The sequence below is a fragment of the Physeter macrocephalus genome, chromosome 12 (assembly GCF_002837175.3).
Source record: "Physeter macrocephalus isolate SW-GA chromosome 12, ASM283717v5, whole genome shotgun sequence".
Lineage (NCBI taxonomy): Eukaryota > Metazoa > Chordata > Mammalia > Artiodactyla > Physeteridae > Physeter > Physeter macrocephalus.
In genome coordinates, this window is record NC_041225.1 from 49,677,922 (window position 1) to 49,700,208 (window position 22,287).

Below are 22,287 nucleotides of genomic sequence, written 5' to 3' on the forward strand. Positions count from 1 at the left end.
AACGTTGGGGCCGCAAGGGGGGAAAGTGGCGGGGGTTGGGGTTCGTGGTGAGATGAATTGGGAGATTGGGACTGACATATATACACTAATATGTATAAAATGGATAACTAATAAGAACCTGCTGTATAAAAATATAAATTAAAAAATATTCAAAAATTTTTTTTAAAAAAAGCAAAAGAAAAAAGAATCCTCCTGCCAATGCAGGGGACACGGGTTGGAGCCCTGGTCTGGGAAGATCCCACATGCTGTGGAGCAACTAAGCCCATGTGCCACAACTACTGAGCCTGCACTCTAGAGCCTACGAGCCATAATTACTGAGCCCATGTGCTACAACTACTGAAGCCCATGTGCCCTAGAGCCTGTGCTCCACAATGAAGAGTAGCCCCCGCTCACCACAACTAAAGAAAGCCCTTGCACAGCAATGAAGGCCCAACGCAGCCCCAAAAAAAAATGGCCATCATCAAAAAATCTACAAACAATACACTAAATGCTGGAGAGGGTGTGGCGAAAAGGGCACCCTCCTACACTGATGGTGGGAATGTAAATTGCTACAGCCACTATGGAGAACAGTATGGAAGTTACTTAAGAAACTAAAAATAGAGCTACCATATGATCCAACAATTTCACTCCTGGGCATATATCCAGAGAAAAACATGGTTGGAAAGGATACACACATCCCAGTGTTCATTGCAGCACTGTTAACAATAGCCAAGACATGGAAGCAACCTAAATGTCCATCGATAGAGGAATGGATAGAGAAGATATAGTACATATATACAATGGAATATTACTCAACCGTTAAAAAGAATGAAATAATGTCATTTGTGGCAACATGGATGGACCTGGAGATTATCATACTAAGTGAAGTAAGTCAGAGAAAGACAAATATCCTATGAAATCACTTATAGGCAGAATCTAAAAAAATTGATACAAATGAACATATTTACAAAACAGAAACAGACTCACTGACTTAGAGAATGAACTAATGGTTCACACGGGGAAAGGTGGAAGGGAGGAATAGTTTAGGAGTTTGGGATTATGTACACACTGCTATATTTAAAATAGATAACCAACAAGAACCTATCGTATAGCACAGGGAATGCTGCTCAATATTCTGCAGTAACCTAAACAGGAAAAGAATTTGAAAGAAAATACATACATATATATGTATAAATGAATCACTTTGCTGTGCACCTGAAACTAGCACAACATTGTTAATCAACTATGCTCCCATATAAAATTAAAATTTTTTAAATAAAAATAAAAGAATTAAAAACACAAATAAGTTAAAAATTAAAAGATGAAAAAGATATACCATGGAAACACAAATCAAAAGAAAAGCTGGATTGACTATATTGATATCCGACAAAGTAGACATCTTAACAAGTAATATTATCATTGATATAGAGGGATATAATATAATTCTTAGAAGTTCAATCCACAAAGAAAGTTTAATAATCCAAAATGTATACTCACCTAACAACAGCACTTCAAAATACATGAAGCAAAAACTGAAAGAACTGAAAGGAAAAATAGACAAATCCACAACTATAGGTGGGTAATTCAATATTTCTCTCTTAATAATCAGTAGAATAACTTGACAGAAAGTCAGTAATGATACAGAAGACTAAACATCATCAATCAGCTTGACCTAATTGACATTTATAGAACACCCTACTAACAGGAGACGAGCACTCCTTCTTTGCAATGTACCTGGAACATTCAATAAAATAGAACATATTCTGAGCCTGACACCAAATCTCAAGAAAATCAAAAGAACTGAAATCATACATAGCATGTTTCCTGACCAAGTCAGAATTAAATTAAAATCAATAATAAAAAGGGATTGAAAAATTCCTATTTAAAATTAAAATCACAGTTCTAAAAACTGATAGATCAAAGAGGAAATCACAAGGTAAAATAGAAAATATTTTTAATTAAAAGAAAATTTAAACAGACATATCAAATTTTGTAGATAGATGCAGTAAAGCAATATTTAGAGGAAATTCTGTAGTATTAAAAGGCTTATCTTGGAAAATAAAAGATATTATAATTTAAAATCCCACCCTTAAGAAATTAGAGAATGAAGAGCAAATTAAACAATCCCAAAATACAGAGGGGAAAAAAATAATAAAGATAAGAACTGAAAAAATTAAATTGAAAACACAAAAGCAGTAGAGAAAATCAATGGAGCAAAAACTTGATTCTTTGAAAAGATTTTTTAAATATTATAAACCTCTTGTTTGAATGATCAAGAGAGAGGAGAGAGAAAGAGAACATGAATTCCCAACATCAGGAATGAAAATGGGGATATCACACAGATTCTACAGACATTAAAATGATAATAAGCAAATATTATGAACTATATGCTCATAAATTCAACAACTTAGATAAAATGGACAAGTTCCTTGAAAGGCATAAACTACCAAAGCTCATTAAAGAAAAAATAGATAACCTGAATAGTTCCTTTCTCTATTAAATAAATCTTATAATAAAAATCATTCTCACAAAGAAAATTCCAGGCCCTGATGGCTTCATTGGCCAAATATTTAAGGAAGAAACAGTAACAGTTCTATGCAAACTCTTCCTAAACATAGAAAAGGAAAGAACATGTTTAAATTAATTTTATTGTTAGCATTTCCCTGATACCAAAACCAGAGATGAAGATATTATAAGAAAGGAAAACCACAGACTAATATTCCTTGTGACCATAGATGCAAATATCTTCAATAATATATTCGCAAATTGAATACAGCAGGGAGTAGATATGGGGATATATGTATATGTATAGTTGATTCACTCTGTTATAAAGCAGAAACTAACACACCATTGTAAAGCAATTATACTCCAATAAAGATGTTAAAAAAAAAAAGGCCATAACACATCAAGAACAAGTGGTGTTTTTCCCAAGAGGTTGGTTTTACATTTTAAAACCAACTACTGTAATTCACAGACTAAAGTAACAGAGTAAAGAAGAAAAGCTATATGATCATCTCAATGAATAGAGGAAAAGCTTTTAACAAAATTCAAGATTCGTTCCTGAAATAAAAACTCTCTGGAAGATTCAACACTGTTAAAATGTCGGTTCTCTCCCAATTAATCTATAGATCCAATGTACTCTCAATCAAAATCACAGAAGGATTTTGATATTACTGATATTCATTAGTAATATCAAGCTTATTCTAAACTTATATGGAAAGCAAAGGAACTAAAGTAGCCAAAATAATTTGGGAAAATAATGAAGTTGGAAGCCTCATATGAGTTGATTTTAAGACATACTAAAAAGCTACAGTAATCAAAATAATGTGGTTTTGGTGAAAGGACAGAAACATAGATGAATGTAACATAGTCCAGAAACTGATTCACAATATTGTCAGTTGACTTGGACAAAGGTTCAAAAGAAATTCAATTGAGAAAGGAAAAACTGTTCAATAAGCAGTGCTGAGAAAATTAGATATCCATATACCCAAAATATGGACTTGGCCAATAACGCACACCATTTATAAAAATAACTCAAAAATAGAGCTAAATGTAAAACCTTAAGTTATAAAACTTATAAAAGAGAATATAGCAGATAATCTTTTTGACCTTTCTGACCAAGTACTATCTGACCAGTACTTATACCTAGAATCTATAGAGAACTCCTATGACTCAATAATAAAAAGACCAAAAAACAATTAAAATATGGGCAAAATACTTGAGCATGAACTTCACAAAAGAAGATATACAAATAGCACATAACCAAAAAAGTTCTCAATATCATTAGTCATGAATAAAATTCAAATTAAAACCATTATGAAATATCATTACATACCTACCACAATGGCTAAAAATTAAAAGATTAGCACCACCAAATGTTGACAAAAATGTAGACAGTTTCTTATAAACATAAATTTATTCTATGACCCATCAGTTCCACTTCTTGAAATTTACCAAAAGAAATGAAAATTTAAATACAAAACATACTTGTATAAGAAGGCTCATAGAAGCTATAGTTATAATACCCAAACATGCTTGTTACTAGGAATACATACTAAAGTATTAAAAACAAAGGACTGTGATGTCTCCATCTTTACCTAAAATGGTTTAAGAAAAATATAACATCCATAGATAGTATTTTCACATTTATATTTAAGGCAGGATTGCTAATTTTTCTCAAGATTGCAAGTGAAACTATTTAGTCTTTAGCAACTTACTCTTTTCTAAAGAAACAAGTGGCATGCCTACAAACATCACAAATTCAGGAAACAGTTATAACTTTTAAGTGCCAGCTGTCACTCTAACTGTCATTACACTTTTTTTCCTATTAACACATAGAAAATATTTTGAGCTTTATGTCACAAGTTTTGAAGACAAACCTGTACATTAAAAGGTCATCCATTTGCTATTTTTCTGATAGATTAAATTAGACTCTTTTTAGTTCAATTATGTCAAGCGATAAAACTATAAGCATAACTATCTTTTTATTCATGGATGACAAAGAAAAATAAAAATTTATTTTCATGCTCTCCTTTAAAAAGTTATAAATATTTCCTACAAGTATCTTCCCATAAGTGTTCTTGGGAGGATTTAATGAGATGAATATCTCTCAACATAGTGTTTCATTAATATAAATTTTCAATAAACACTAGTTTTTTATCTTTGTATTACCAGCACTCATCTAGTATATGAGATAAAATAGGTGCTGAATGAAAGAGCAAATGCACACTTCATTAAGGGGTGGAGGTGTGTGTCTGTGTGTCTATGGGTATATGAATAACATACAAAATTCATGTGCACACAGAACATACACATATTACTACACACACACACACACACACACACACACACACAGAGGAGGCCTTCTTTACCACAGGATATAATCTTGCATGAGAGCCCCATCTTGCATCCATTTCAATGTTACCTACTTCATTAGTTTCCTTCCACTACACATGCTAAAATCTCTTAGCACTTCAAGTTCTGATGTCAACTTTACCTCCCTCATTTTTCTAAATTTTTCTAGGGAAATTTATATTTTTATAAATAAAATATATTTGCATATTTGCTGTATATATTTCTATGATCTTATTTTGGGTGCATATACATTTACAATTGTTGTATCTTCTTGATGAATTAATCCACTTATTATTATATAATGATTTTCTTTGTCACAAACTGACGTGAAGTCTACTTTGTCTGATATAGCCACCTCTGCTCTCTTTTGGTTACCATATGCTTGAAATATTTTTTGTATCCCTTCCCTTTCTTCTTTTTAAAATTTTTATTGGAGTATAGTTGATTTGTAATGTTGTTAGTTTCCACTGTACATCAAAGTGAATCAGTTATACATATACATATATCCACTCTTTCTTAGATTCTTTTCCCATATAGGTCATTACAGAGTACTGACTAGAGTTCCCTGTGCTATACAGTAGGTCCTTATTAGTTATCTATCTTATATATAGTAGTGTATATATGTCAATCCCCATCTCCCAATTTATCCCTTCCCCCCTTTCCCCCAAGTAACTATAGTTTGTTTTCTACATCTGTGACTCTATTTCTGATTTTTAAATAAATACATTTGCACCATTTTTTTTAGATTCCTCATATAAGCAATACCATATATTTGTCTTTCTCTTTCTTACTTCCCTTAGTATGATAATCTCTAGTTGCATCCATGTTGCTGCAAATGGCATTATTTCATTCTTTTTTATGGCTGAGTAATATTCCATTGTGTATATGTACCACATCTTCTTTATCCATTCCTCTGTCGATGGACATTTAGATTGCTTCCAAGTCTTGGTTATTGTTAACAGCACTGCAATAAACATTGGGGTGTGTGTATTCTTTCCAAGCATGTTTTTCTCTGGATAAAATTTTCTCCTGGATGCCCAGGAGTGGGATTGCTGGATCATATGGTAGCTCTACTTTTAGTTTCTTTTTTTTTTAATATTACCATATTTTTATTCGTCTCATTGACAGATGTTCCTTCATTTCAGGGGCAGCAAGGGGAAAGAAGAGGGGAAAACAACAACAACAATAACAACAACAAAAGGAAATTCTAGTTCTTGATGTACTCGTGCCAGCTGAGGCTGGCCTGCTGTCAACCTTCGGGGGAATCGCATTCCGGCACCCAGAACTGGCCCGGCATGGTGAGTGAGGAATCCATCCCTTCCCCAGAGTCATACCTCATCCAGGGATGTTGGAGAAAACTGCTGCCAGGTCCCAGGTCCCAGGTCCCCAGTCCCTGGTCCCCGAGTCCCTGGGTCCCCAGGTCCCCGGGTCCCCTGTCCCTGTCCCCGTGCCACATCCACAGCTGTAACTGAGTAGAGAAATGTGCATCAGGAGGATCGGGTCCATCATTGTGTCCCGCTGCCCTGCACTCCGGATGCAGCCCACTCACTTGCCTGCCAATTGTCGTGTCTTTAGTTTCTTAAGGAAACTCAATATTGCTCTCCATAGTTGCTGTGCCAATTTACATTCCCAAACAGTGCACGAGAGTTCCCTTTTCTCCACATCCTTGTCAAAATTTGTTATTTGTTGTCTTTTTGATAGTAGCCATTCTGACAGGTATGAGGTGATATCTCTTTGTGGTTTTGATTTGCATTTCCCTGATGATTAGTGATGTCGAGCATCTTTTCATATGCCCATGGAATATCTATCTGTATGTCTTTTTTGAAAAAATGTCTACCCAGATACTCTGCCCATTTTCAAGCAAGTTGTTTGTATTTTTTAAAGTTGAGTGGATGAGTTCTTTGTTTATTTTTTATATCAACCCCTTGTTGGATACGCCATTTATAAATGTCATCTATCAATCAATAGGCAGCCTTTTCATTTTGTTGATAGTTTCCTTCACATGTGCAAAAGCTTTTTAGTTTAAGGTAGTTCCATTTGTTTATTTTTGTTTTCGTTTCCCTTGCCTGAAGAGACATATTCAAAAACATATTGCAAAAACCTGTAGTAGATATACAAAAAATAAAAACAAAGAGTTATCTAAGCATACCACTACACAAAATCATCAAATCACAAAGGAAGAGAGCAAGAGAAGAAACAAAGGAATTACAACACAGAAAACAATTAATAAAATGGCAATAAGTACATAGCTATCAATAATTACTTTAAATGTAAATGGACTAAATTCTTCAATCAAAAAACATAGAGTGGTAAAATGGATTTAAAAAAAAAATAACGCCCATCTATATGCTGCCCACAAGAGACTCACTTCAGATATGAGGACACACTCAGACTGAAGGTGAAAGGATGGAAAAGATATCCACACAAACAGCAACCAAAATAAAGCTGAGGTAACTATACTTATATCAGACAAAACTGATTTACAACAAGACTGTAATAAGAGACAAAGAAAGTCTTTATATAATGATAAAGGGGTCAACCCACAAGAGAATATACCATTTGTAAATATTTCTGCACCCAGCAAAGGACCATGTAAATATTAAAAAGCAAATATTAACAGACCTAAAGGGAGAAATAGCCAGCAATAATAGTAGGGGACTTTAATACCCTACTTTCCTCAATAGATAGGTCATCCAGACACAATATCAATAAGAAAACAGTGGACTTAAATGACACATTAGACCAGATGAACTTAACAAACATATAAAGAGCATTCCATCACGAGAAACAGAGTACACATCTCCTCAAGAGTACATGGAGCATTCTCCAGGATAGATCACGTTTTAGGCCACAACATAAGTCTTAATAAATTTAAGAAGACTGAAATCATATAAAGCAATTTTTCTGACCACAATGGTATGAAACCAGAAATCAATTACAAAATAAAACTAGAAAATTCACAAACGTATAGAGACTAAACAAAATGTTCCTGAATAACCAATGGGTCAAAGAATAAATCAAAATAGAAATTTAAAAACACCTTGAGACAAATAAAAACAGAAATACAACATACCAAAATTATGGGATGCAGCAAAAGCAGTTCTAAAAGTGAATTTTATAGTGATAAGTGTCTACATCAAGATCCGAGAAATATTTCAAATAAGCAACCTGTATTTACACTTCAAGGAGCTAGAAAAAAAGAAGAACAAATGAAGCCCAAAGTTAGTAGAAGAAAGGAAATAGCAAAAATCAAAGCAGAAACAAATAGAGACTAAAAAGACAGTAGAAAAGATCAATGAAACTAAGAGTTGGATCTTTGAAAAGATAAACAGATTGACAAACCTTTAGCTAGACTCACCAGGAAAAAAAGAGAAAACTCAAATAAATAAAATCAGAACTGAAAGAAGAGAGACTAGAACTGATACCACAGAAATACAAAGAATTATAAGAGACTACTATGAATAATTAGATGCCAACAAATTTGACAACCTAGAAGAAATGGATAAATTCCTAGAAACATATAAGCTACCAAGGCTGAATCATGAAAAAATAGAAAATCTGGACAGACCAATTACTAGCAAGGATATTGAATCAGTAATCAAGTAATCCCAACAAACAAAAGTCCAAGACCAGGCAGCTTCACTGGTGAATTCTACCAAGCATTTAAAGAAGAATTAATGCCAATACTTCTCTAATTCTCAAAAAATAGAAGAGGAGGAAACACTCCCAAATTCATTTTACAAGGCCAGCATTACCTTGATACCAAAACCCAACAATAATGCCACAAGAAAAGAAAATTACACATCAATATCCCTGATGAACACGGATTCAAAAATCCTCAGCAAAATACTAGCAAACCGAATTCAACAATACATTAAAAGGATCATACACCATGATCCAGGCGGATTTATTCCAGGGATGCAAGGATGATTCAACACTCACAAATCAAGTGATACACCATATTAATAAAATAAAGGATTAAAATCATATGAACATCTCAATAGACACAGAAAAAGCATTTGACAAAAATTCAACATCCATTTATGATAAAAACTTCCAATAAAGTAGACATAGAGGAAATGTACCATAACATAATAAAGGCCATACATTACAAGCAAGCAGCTAATATCATACTCAATGATGAAAAGCTGAAAGCTTTCCTCTAAGATCAGGAACAAGATAAGGATGCCCACTCTTACCACTTTTATTCAACATAGTGTTGGATGTCCTAGCCACAGCAATCAGGAAATAAAAAAGAAATAAAAAACATCCAAACAGGAAAGGAAAAAATTAAATTACCTCTGTTTGCAGATGACATGATCTTGTACATAGAAAATCAAAGACCGCTCCAAAAAAAAAAAAATTGTTAGAGCTGATAAACAAATTCAGTAAAATTACAAAATACAAAATTAATATACAGAAATATGTTGCAATCATATACACTACTAACAAACTATCAGAAAGAGAAATTTAAGAAAACAATCCCATTTACAGTTGCATATAAAAGAATAAAATACCTGGGAATAAATTTGACCAAAGAGGTAGAAGACCTGCACACTGAAAACTATAAGACACTGATGAAAGAAACTGAAGAAGACACAAATAAATGGAAAGATAGTCCATGCTCATAGTTTGGAAGAATTAATATTGTTAAAATGTCTATATTTACGAAAGCAACTGTAAAAATTAATAAACAGAATCCTCAATTAAATAGAGTCAGGGGAACAGAAGTGGTAGTTCTCATATCCTAAGATGACAGCAGAGCCCAACAAGAAGAAAAAAGACTCCACTTCTTTCCTGGCAACAATTCAGCCAATGTAAAGCCATGGATTCCATGGATTCTTTATTTATGGTAGCCCTCCCCAACTTCCTTTGTCCCTCTATAAAAGAATTCTCCTTCCTTTGCTCTGCAGGAAATTGTACACGGTTTGCCACGGTTGCAGATCCCAAATCTCAATTCTCTGCTGATCCCAACTAAACCTTTTTTTTTTTTTTTGCTGGAAAAATAACTGGCAGTCTATTTGTTTTAGGTCAACACAATGTGCAGTTCAATGTAATCCCTATTAAAATTCCAATAGCATTTTTCACAGAAATACAAAAAAAGTCTGAAATTTGTATGGACCTACAAAAGACACCACATAGCCAAAGCAATCTTGAGATAAAGGAACAAACTAGAGGCATCACACTTCCTGATTTCAAGCTATGTTACAAAGCTATGGTATCAGCATAAAAACGGACACACAGGTCAGTGGAACAGAACAGGAGGCCCAGAAGTAAACCCACGCATATATGGTCAGTTAATTTATGACAAAGGAGCAAAGAATATACAATAGAGGAAAGGACAGTTTCTTCAATAAATGGCATTGGGAAAACTGGACAGCCACATGCAAAAGAATGAAACTGGTCCACTCTCTCACACCATACCCAAAACTAACTCAAAACGAGTTTAAGACTTGAATGTAAGATCTGAAACCATAAAACTCCTAGAATTAAACATAGCCAGTAAGCTCCTTGACAGTCTTGCTGGTGATGACTTTTTGGGTTTGACACCAAAAGCAAAGGCAACAAAAGCAAAAATAACCAAGTGGGACTACATCAAACTAAAAAGCTTCTGCACAGCAAAGGAAATCATCAACAAAATGAAAAGGTAACCAACCAAGTGGGAGAAAATATTTGCAAATCATATAACTGATAAGGGGCTAATATCCAAAATACATAAAGAACTCATACAACTCAAGGGCAAAAACAAAACAAAACAAAAAAGGGCAGAGGATCTGAACAGAGATATTTCTGAAGAAGACATACAGATGGTCAGCAGTTACGTGAAAATGTACTCAACATCACTAATCATCCAGAAAATGCAAATTAAGACCACAATGAAATTATCACCTCACATCAGTTAGAACAATTATTTTTAAAAAAAGAGACAAGAAGTAACAAGTGCTAGAGAGATGTAGAAAAAAGGGAACCCTTGTGCACTGTTGGTGGGAATGTAAACTGTGCAGCCACTATGGAAAACAGTACAAAGGTTCCTCAAAAAATCAAAAATAGAACTACCATATGATCCAGCAATTCTTATTCTGGGTATTTATCTGAAGAAAACTAAAGCACTAACTTGAAAAGATATGTGCACCGGATGTTCACTGCAGTATTATTTAAAACAGCCAAGATACGGAAACAACCTAAATGCCCACTGATGGATGAATGGGTAAAGAAAATGTGGTATACATATAAAATGGAATATTATTCGGCCATAAAAAGAAGGAAATCTTGCAATAACATGGATGGACCTTGAAAGCATAATGCTAAGTGAAATAAGTCAAACAGAGAAAGACAAATACCATATAATCTCACTATATATGGAATTAAAAAAAAAAAGAATTCATGGATACAGAGAATCGATTGGTGATTGCCAAAAGCTAGGGGTGTGGGGTTGGCAAAATGGGTGAAGCTGTTGGTGGGAATGTAAATTGATACAGCCACTATGGAGAACAGTATGGAGGTTCCTTAAAAAACTACAAATAGAACTACCATACGACCCCGCAATCCCACTACTGGGCATATACCCTGAGAAAACCATAATTCAAAAAGAGTCATGTACCAAAATGTTCATTGCAGCTCTATTTACAATAGCCAGGACATGGAAGCAACCTAAGTGTCCATCAACAGATGAATGGATAAAGAAGATGTGGCACATATATACAATGGAATATTACTCAGCCATAAAAAGAAATGAAACTGAGTTATTTATAATGAGGTGGATAGACCTGGAGTCTGTCATACAGAGTGAAGTAAATCAAAGAGAAAAACAAATACCATATGCTAACACATATATATGGAATCTAAGAAAAAAAAATGTCATGAAGAGATTAGTGGTAGGACAGGAATAAAACACAGACCTACTAGAGCATGGACTTGAGGACATGGGGAGGGGGAAGGGTAAGCTGTGACGAAGTGAGAGAGTGGCAGGGACATATATGCACTACCAAATGTAAATTAGATAGCTAGTGGGAAGCTGCCGCATAGCACAGGGAGATCACCTCTGTGCTTTGTGACCACGAGAGGGGTGGGATAGGAAGGGTGGGAGGGAGGGAGACGCAAGAGGGAAGAGATATGGGAACATATGTATATGTATAACTGATTCACTTTGTTGTAAAGGAGAAACTAACACACTATTGTAAAACAGTTATACTCCAATAAAGATGTTAAAAAAAAATTATAAAAAAATAAATAAATAAAAAGTTCCCAAAGCCAAAAAAAAAAAAAAAATGGGTGAAGGGGTCAAAAGGCCCAAACTTCCAGTTATAAATAAATCCTGAGAATGTAATGTTCAGCATGGTGACTATAGTTAATACCGTATTATATATTTGAAAGTTGCTAAGACAGTAGAACTCAAAATCTCTCATCTCAAGAAAAAAATTGTAACTATATGTGGTGATGAATATTAACTAGACTTATTGCAGTGATCATTTCACAATACATACAAATATATTGAATCCTTATGTTGTACACCTGAAACTGTTTCATATAAATAAACTGTTGCATAACAATTATACCTCAATTTTTTAAAAAAGAAGGTAGAGTGCTACCTTATTCAACCTCAGCTGGGAACATGCACTTTGGACAATTTGAATTTTTCACCACTATGTACATATTTGTGAATAACTATGAAAGTGCTACAAGTACGGATTTGGGTGTTACAAATAAATTTTAGTGAAAAGGCAAATTTGAAAATACAGAATCCACAAATAATGAGGATCAAGTGTACATTAGTCAAGTTAGAAATGGAACATATTTTTTTTAATATTTCATTGGCTTGATTTTATAACTTTTAAATATTTAGACATATGGAATTGGGGCTTCAATTTGACTCTTACCCAGCCCCATAAATGTTTGGGGTAGACCTGCTCCACATCCTAAGAGCTAGCCCTGGACAGAACTGTGAAGCAGGCAGATTTTGTAGCTAATGCCAAACATTTTGGCACACATAATATCTTATGTTAGCTCCTGTCCTTTGATTCATAAATCATCATCTTCCTGTTCTTAGACATAGACATACACACACACACACACGCACACGCACACCATGTTTTTTTCAGCAACCTCCTCTACCCAGAATGGAAACCTAAGCTAGCTAGAAAGGAACACTGTAATGCACACTCCATCTCAAAAACAACCTGCCTCTGTCCCATTCCCTCAGGATCCTGTGATCTGCTTGATGAAATAAGAAAGATATGAGCAAATAAATTCTTTTATGATAGTGGGTTATTCAGCTCTATTAAACTATGCCAGTGTGCTACCATTCCCAGGTGATACCAAGCCTTGACTAAATTTTTTTCTGGAAAACCCCTTAATAATGACTTACTAAGGATTTTTAAAGGATAGTTGTAGGTCCTTCTGCAAGATATCTGAGTGTTGCACAGTGTTGTCGAATCACATCACCAAATTAGAATCTGTTCCATGGGACACTTTATGTATTAATGTGATCCTTTTCCCTACTACTCAGCCAAAAATATCATTAGGAAGAACAGGAGATATCCCTTCTGTGTCTTGAAGGAGAATGGACAGGCCATTAGTCTGGAGGAAGTGCAAACATCAAAGGACATAAGCTATGAGGATGGACACAGACCACAGTTCTGCTGGGCCAAGTTCACTGTGTTCTTGGAGAAGCAGGTCCACATAAGGAGAAAACTGGGTCAATCTAAGGGCAGATGAGGTCTAAAAAGGAACAGTGCATGTGGGGAGTAGGAGCTGAATGAATCTAGAAGCAAGGAGCTTTAAACACACCTATTCTAAAAAAAATACTCCTTCCCAGTCCCATGCCTCTGGGAAACCTATTTTTCCTTGGAACACCTTAAACAGTGGTTCCTACACTTTGAAATTTCACAGACTACACTTAATATCTAAAAACTGGGACCCAAGAACTGCAAACCTTTTATTTTGCTGACTGAATACAATTTTTAAAACTAGTATGTGCCATTATATTAATTTCATACAAGAAAATATTTTGATATCAAAATAGTAGAAAAATATAATTACAGAATAAAAGCTAGTCTTTTCCATTCTGTAAAGAACAGTTGATGACCTGACAGTGACACCGCATGAACCCCAGTGAAAACATTGCCGTGGGCTGGCAGCACAGTCCTGGGAGTGAGCGGCTGGAACCTCTGTTCCAGAACCAAGTTCAACTCTGGGCTCATTGCCCCAGGGCCATGTTAGACATAGGAAATCTGGATGAGCTTTCTCATCAGATGAGGTCTTTATGACTCCTTCAAAAAAAGCCTGTGGCTATTTTGGACCACAAGAGTGAGCCTCATTGTTTCTCTAATAAACCTTTCCTTAAACCTCCCTCCTACCTTTGATGTTAATCAGAACTTGTGGTGCCAAGGTGAGTTCAAACCTCAAGCAGAACCTGACAGAGAAGGGCTTGACATCAGACGGTTCTTACCCAGAAAGAAACTCACACTCTCCTCCTATCTCCAAAGACAGAAACTGGCTTAGACCCAGGGGAAATGTATGTACAAAGCAGAAAGGCAGCTACTGTTTCATACTGTATTTCTCTCAGGAAACAAGATTTCAAACTGTAGCCAGTGGACTGGTGGGAGAGACAAGTCAGGGAGAGCATCTATGGAAGCCACAAGCTGTTGCTGGGTTTCAAACACACTTGGGCATCTCACTGTACCTGCTTGAGAGCCGGTCAGGCCAACAGAGGTTTCAGCATACCTCTGAGAGGCCAGGTGGACCATGGTACTGGGCACCAGGATGGGAAAGACAAGGGGGACCCATTGTAGAGCCACAGTCAAGGTGTTTTACCTCTTCCCCAGGTGTTTATTTAGTTGAGTTCACATGGGTCTCCTTTGGCCCTCAACTTGGTTGTCCTGAATATAACATAACCATAAGAAGTTCCAACCTATTTCCAGCTTCTGGGAATGTGATTTGGAGCTGAAAACCTGCTAGCATATGTTTCTAAATTCTAGTGTAAGCTCTTCCACTGATTTGTGATATATTTGGGTATTATCATCTCCCATCATCTCACCTCACCTCACATCATGTGCCTCAAGTTTGCTGTCTGGGAGATAGGAGTAATAACCCTAGAAGCCCACTTGTGGTGTAGCCATTCCTCCAAGTGTGTATGCCATCATATGTGCCTTTTATGGATGTTTTACTCCACACAGTCTCCTAGAAGAAAGAAGACAACACCAAGATGATGGGTGACATGGGAATCCTATTCAAAATGGTCTTTCAGAGATAAAGGAACTGGCAATGCTATGGAGAAATGACTGACAGAGCTATCATAGCCCTTAGCAGAGCTTCCTATGTGACTTCTGACCAGGGAAAACTTTCTTACAGTTATAGCTCCAGTTGGGTTCCCTGTCTAGGAACCACTGGCCTAGAGCCCTTCCCATTTGTTTGGCTCCCAGCTGGTAACTACAGTGGAATGCCCTTGGGACTCTGAACTAAGTTACCATCTAGAAGTTGAACTAGGAAAAGTCTCATGAAACGAATGATATCTTTACCTAAAGGGGCATGATGATTGCTTGATCAAAGTAGGAAGAATGACCTAGGAATCAAATCAAGGTATGAATAAACTTAAGGGGGGAAAAAAACCTGTTATCTAATTGATTGTAATAACATATGTGAACAAAAGGAATCAAAGAACAAGCTTTGGCAAATGTTAATCCCACCTGGTCCAAAGGAGATAGAGTGAAGACACTGAACTGGATGGGCTGATGCCTTGGTCACGTTAAGGTAATCTTCCCTCCCATACCCAACATCCTTTGCTCTGATTCAAAATTCACCAGGCAAAATGCTGGGATGGTTTTGATTCTCTGTCCCTCGGGAAGAGCATGCCCTCAATACAGACACAAATATTTAGGCCTCTGGACAAGCATGTCCTCCTCTAAAACTAAAAGAATTGGCTTTCTGGTTTACATAGAAATCTCTTGTGAATTTCACTTGGGTGGATTGGGCCTAGAAAGTCTTGTGCTCTCTGGAAATACAGACAAAACCAGTTTCTTACACCAGAATACTGACTACAATTTGAGGATCCCACCAAAAAACTACCTGAAGGCTCAACCAGCCTCATCTTTTTCCAGAAGCATCCTCTCATATCAGCAGTCATGACCATTTGCTCTCTGCATATGCTGCCCTGTGTTACTGCTTAGTGCTGTAACAACCCTGACTTTCCAAGTAAAGCACAAACTGGTCCTTTAATTGAAGTAGGTTGCACAGTGCATAGAGTATGCATAGAGTAGGGACATCTAAAAATTTATCGTTGCACCAGGGAAGGGTCTGGATAGAGGCAAAGAATTTGTAGCAATTGAATAGGAAGTATGATAAGTTAAAATAGAGTTTATGAAATGGATCAAAGACTTAAACATAAGACTAGATACCATAAAATTCCTAGAAAGAAACAGAGGGAAGAAGCTCATTGATACCGGTCTTGGCAAGGATTTTTTGGACATGGTGCTAAAAGCACAAACAACAAAAGCAAAAATCAACAAATGGAACTACATCAAACACAAAAGCTTTGCATAGGAAAAGAAGCAATCAGCAAAACGAAATGGCAGTCTACAGAATGAAAGAACATTTTTGCAAATCATATATTAAATAAAGGGTTAATATCCAACATATACAAAGAACACAACAACAAAAAACAAACAATCCAATTAAAAAGTGGGCAAAAGAACTAAATAGACATTTCTCCAAAGAGGACGTCAAAATGGCCAACAGGCACATGAAAAGATGCTCAACATCACTAATCGTCATGAAAATGCAAATCAAAACCACAATGAGGTATCACCTCACACCTATTAGAATGGCTATCAGCAAGAAAATAAGAGATAACAAGTGCTGGTGAGGATGTGGTGAAAAGGGAACACTTACACACTGTTGATGGGAATATAAATTAGTTCAACCACTATGGAAAACAACGCAGAGATTCCTCAAAAAAATTAAAAATAGATGTAACACACAATCCAGCAGTTCCACTTCTGGGTATACATCCAAAGGAAATGAAAACAGGATTTCAACGAGATATGAATACACATCCATGTTCATAGCAGCATTATTCACAACAGCCAAGATACGGAAACAACCCAAATTATCAATGGATGAATAGATAAAATAGATTATAGATTATATATATAATGAAATATTATTCAGCCATCACAAAGGAGAATATTCTGCCATTTGCAACAACATACATGGACTTGAGCACATTATGCTAAGTGAGATAAGTCAGACAGAGAGAGAGACAAGTACTGTTTGATATCACTATCAAACCTGTCAAAAAAAAACAGAGTAAAATGGTGGTTACCTGGGGATGGGGGTGTGGGGGATAAGATTGATGGTGCTTAAGGGTACAAACTTGTAACAAATAGTAAATAAACCATAGCACAGTATAATGAATATAGACAATAACATTATTCTATAATGATGTGATATTGCTTCAATGGCAATCATATTATAATATCTAAATATATCAAAGTAACACACTGTACACCTTAAATGTACAAAATATAACATGTCAAATTTATCAAATTTAAAAATAAATTAAATTAAATAACAAAAGTAAAAAGAAAAGAATATCAGCTCGGAATGATGAGACCTGGGCTCTAGTCCTAGCTCTACCACTAACAAACTGTAGGGTGTTAGGCAAACTCAGTACTTTGCCTGAACCTCATTAGAATCATCTAGAATTTTTAGGTATATACTACAGTGAATCTGTATTTAATCCACTGAGGTTAAAAACTAGAATATCAACTATTTAAATACCAAAGTCTCTATTTCCCTGAAATCTGGTGTTTTCAGCAGAAGATAGAATGATTTAGGTCTGAGAGGAGCTTCATGCTTTCTCCTTAGCCCCAAGTTTCTACTGGGCCAGAGGCACAAGTATGTGTGGATAAATGATTCTCAGAGATGGAGGTAACACAAATAACTGAGCCCAGCTGAACCTCCCTAATGGGTCCTAAGGGGTGGCCACAAGGTCACAGTAAGTCCATCTGAATGACTGCTCCACTGCTTAAAGGACTGTCCACAACAGTTTGACCCCAAGTAAGACAGAACTCAAAACCTCAGGGCAGGATAGAACTGAGGAAGAAGTCCCCAGACACATAGTCACACCCTGTGATCTGTGTCCTGGCCAGTTGTCCTGTTGGCCACTTTCCAACCTTGTGATTAAGGGCCTCAAAGCACACAACCAGTGATGGAACAATCCTATCACTGTAGCCAATAACTTCCAGCTCACTCAAAGATTAACCAGCAGCACACTCAGGCAGCCAAATGTTTCATTAGTCAGAGATCTTTAGAACGTTTTAAAATTTATTATTATTGAGCCTCCCTCCCACCCTCCCTATCCCACCCCTCTAGATAGTCACAAAGCACCGAGCTGATCTCCCTGTGCTATGCAGCTGCTTCCCACTAGCTATCTATTTTACATTTGGTAGTGTATATATATCAATGCTACTCTCTCACTTCGTCCCAGCTTACCCTTCCCCCTCCCCATATCCTCAAGGAGGCACAGAAGGGAGGGGATATGAGGATATATGTATACATACAGCTGATTCACTTCGTTATACAGCAGAAACTAACACAACATTGTAAAGCAATTATACTCCAATGAAGATGTTTAAAAAAAATAAAATGGTAGGGCTTCCCTGGTGGCGCAGTGGTTGAGAGTCCGCCTGCCGATGCAGGGGACTCGGGTTCGTGTCCCGGTCCGGGAAGATCCCACATGCCGCAGAGCGGCTAGGCCCGTGAGCCATGGCCACTGAGCCTGCGCGTCCAGAGCCTGTGCCCCGCAACGGGAGAGGCCACAGCAGTGAGAGGCCCACGGACCGCAAAATAATAATAATAATAGAATAAAATGGTAAAAAAATAAATAAAAAATAAATTTTTTTATTATTGAAACTTTCAAACCTATAGAAGAGCAGGAAAAATGGTATCATGAACACTCATATCCATCACCTAGGTTTTAAAATTGTTAATATTTTGCCATATTTGCTTCTTTTAGTTTTCTTCTGCTAAAGTATTCTAGAGTAAATATCAGACTTTACAATATCTCACCCCTATATATTTTAGTCTGCACTTCTGAAAAGTAAGGACCTGTTTCTACATGATCACAATAGCATTTTTCACACCTAACAAAATTCATAATAATCTTCTAATATCACCTACTACCTAGACTATATTCAAATTTCCTAGTTATCCCCTTCCCCAAGATACCTTTTATAACTGGTTTATTCAAACCAATGTCTGATTGAGTACCATACCCTACATTTGGCGAATGTGTCTCTGAAGTCTCTTTTAAGTGAGAACAGCCACACCCTCCTTTTTTTTCCCCCCTCTTACTGAAGAGACCAAAGTAACTGTCTTATAGAACAGCCACATTCTGGGTATGTCTATTTGTTTCCTTGTGGTTTTAATTTTTTCCTGTGTCCTCTGTATTTCTTACAAACTGAAGTTATATCTAAAGGCTTAATTAGATTCTGGTTAAACATTTTAAGCAAGAATACCTCTTGGGTGATTCTGTTTGTGTCACCCTGCATCCAATCTGGAGACAGCACTTGGCATCTGGTTATCCCACCACTGGGATATTGATTTGATTATTGGGGTAAGGTGGTGATTACCAGATCTCTCCACTGTAAATTCTTATTTTTCCCCTTGGGACCAACTCTGGGTCTGGGCAGTGATATTTTGTGACTATCCAGTTCCCAACTCTTTTTTGTTTTTAGCAGGCATTCTTCAGTAAAGAAGAGCTTTTGCTTAAAAACCAAAACAATGGTTTTGATATAAGTCCCTACTGTGTGTTTGATTCTTTCCCTTTAATTACTAATATCAAGAGTAAGAAGCTGCTGTAGTAGTCACCCTCGATATTTAGTAAACAAGGTTTGGCTCTGTTTAGGATTTTTCTCAATATCGTTAGAGATTAACTAACTTTCATATGTTTAATATGTTTTAATCATCTTTAATCATTGTTCTTTTTGATCCTCAGGTTGTCCCAACTTTGCCCAGTGTGAGCCCTCCAAGCTAGTTCTTGTGTCCTTTTGACATGATGCCACTCCTCTTTTAATGCTTACTTGCCTTCTACAAAACAAGTTATTCCAGGCTCATCTTATACATCCTGTTCCCCAGACTTGAAACCAGCCATTTCCCCAAAGTGTGTTACCTAACCAGGTTCATTTTGCCCAACACACAGCAAGCCAAGACACTGAGACACCAAGGTTTGCAGCAAGGAAAGGATTTCTTTGCAAGGCTGCCAAGTGAGTACACAGGATAGTGAATCTCAAATCCGCCTCCCCAAAGGCAGAGGGCTTGGGGTATTTATGGGATAACAAATAAGCAGAGTGGTCTGAGGCATGGGGAGCGTCAGGAAAGGTGACTGGGAAAAGTTGCACTAATCATCATTCTGTGCAGGTGTAACCTCTGAACATTCAAAGGGTCACCGACGGACACTCACACATGCCCAGTTGAAGAGTTGGTGGTCCCATCCAGTCTTAACCAGCTCAGCTGAACTAGACACAGCTGACTCATGTTTTTCTAGAAAACAACATGGGCAAACATCTTATTGTTTAGGCTATGTCACACCTGGAGGACGTACAAGTCTTAAAACGACCTTGATTAGTGAAGGCAGGTGAAACAGATTTAACCCACAGTTTTAGATGTCCTGTTCCTCTCTGTGAGAAATGGTATACATAAACCAAAATCTGGCCACTAAGGGTACTCTGCTACTAGGATGTCATTAAATAATATTTTTAGTACATATCTTAGCATGTTTAACTTTTTTTTGGCTTTTACTACTGGATTTGTCAGCTTTACATTATATTATTTAATTCCACCTATGTGGCAATCATTTAACTTGTATTTTCTTCCTCCTTTCTTCTTTTCCCTTTTTTTTTAAAATTTTTTTATTTATTTTATTATTTATTTTATTTTAGTCTGTGTTGGGTCTTCGTTGCTGTGCGCAGGCCTTTCTCTAGTTGCGGAGAGCAGGAGCTACTCTTCGTTGTGGTGCGCAGGCTTCTCATTGCAGCGGCTTCTCTCATTGCTGAGCATGGGTTCTAGAGTGCAGGCTCAGTAGTTGTGGTGCCGGGCCTAGCCACTCCGCGGCATATGGGATCCTCCTGGACCAGGGCTCGAACCCACGTCCCCTGCATTGGCAGGCGGATTCTTAACCACTGAGCCACCAGGGAAGCCTTCCCTTTATTTCTATAGTTGTGATTTTTTTTTTTAGGAGCAAAGGCTATTAGTTTTGTTTTTGTTTTGATTTATTTATTTTGGCTGTGCCAGGTCTTAGTTGTGGCACACGGGATCTTCGCTGCGGCATGTGGGATCTTTAGTTGCAGCATGCAGACTCTTAGTTGCGGCATGTGTTCAGGATCTACTTCCCTGACCAAGGATCAAACCTGGGCCCCCTGCATTGGGAGCGTGAAGCCTTACCCACTGGACCACCAGGGAAGTCCATATAGTTTTGATTTTTTTATACTTTATCATATACATTACCTTTAGATATTATTCTTCCACACTTATTTTCTGCTTTGATTTAGTCTTAGGTCTACATTTGAACGTATCCAATGTTCGCCATTCGTTCTTTGGCCTAAGTTTCTCCAATCATCTCTTCGTTGGCTGAAGCTTATCTTCTAGTAGATTGCAAAGGATGAGCTAACAAATACTTGCACATTCAAAACAGCTTTTATGTACCCTCACTACTTGAAGAATAAAATGGATCGATATAAAATCATTGGCTTACTTTCTCTTTATGTATCCTGTAGAAGTTCCTCAACAAATTTCTACGTTAAATGTGGCTATTGGAAAGTCTGATGAAGCTCCAGTATTCTTCCCTTTGTATTGCATAAGTGACTTGGTTTTTTTACCTGGAGGCTCAGAGGATTCTTTTTCTTTATTTTTAAAATACAATAGTTTTATTAGCACATGTCTATATATAACTATAGTGGAAAAACTTTCCCAAAGTCATGGTGTTCCTTATAAGTTTTCTTTTATTTCAGGAGATTTTTCTTGAATTATAATTTTTACTTATTAGTTCTGCTTCAAGTTTGGTTTTTCGTCTTTGCCTTTCTTACAAATATATCACTCTCTCTCAAGGTCACCCGACCCTTCCAGAGCCTCCCAAACTCTTTTCTCTCTGCAGAGGTTGCTTTTCTAGGACTGCTGCATAGTTATCTTTTGAGGAGTTCCCAATAGTGCCATTCTAAATTGGATCCTCTTGTTCCTGGATACTATATCTCCCTTTTTCTTGGTTTAGTTCCTTTGTTTTGGTGGAGCACATTCTCTGGTAAGTTACTTATAAAATGTACATGGTGGGTAAAATTTTTGAGAAATTGCATATAAAATTAAATTTTTCTTTTTCTTTTTTTTTTTTTTTGTGGTACGCGGGCCTCTCCCTGCTGTGGCCTCTCCTGTTGTGGAGCACAGGCTCCGGACACGCAGGCTCAG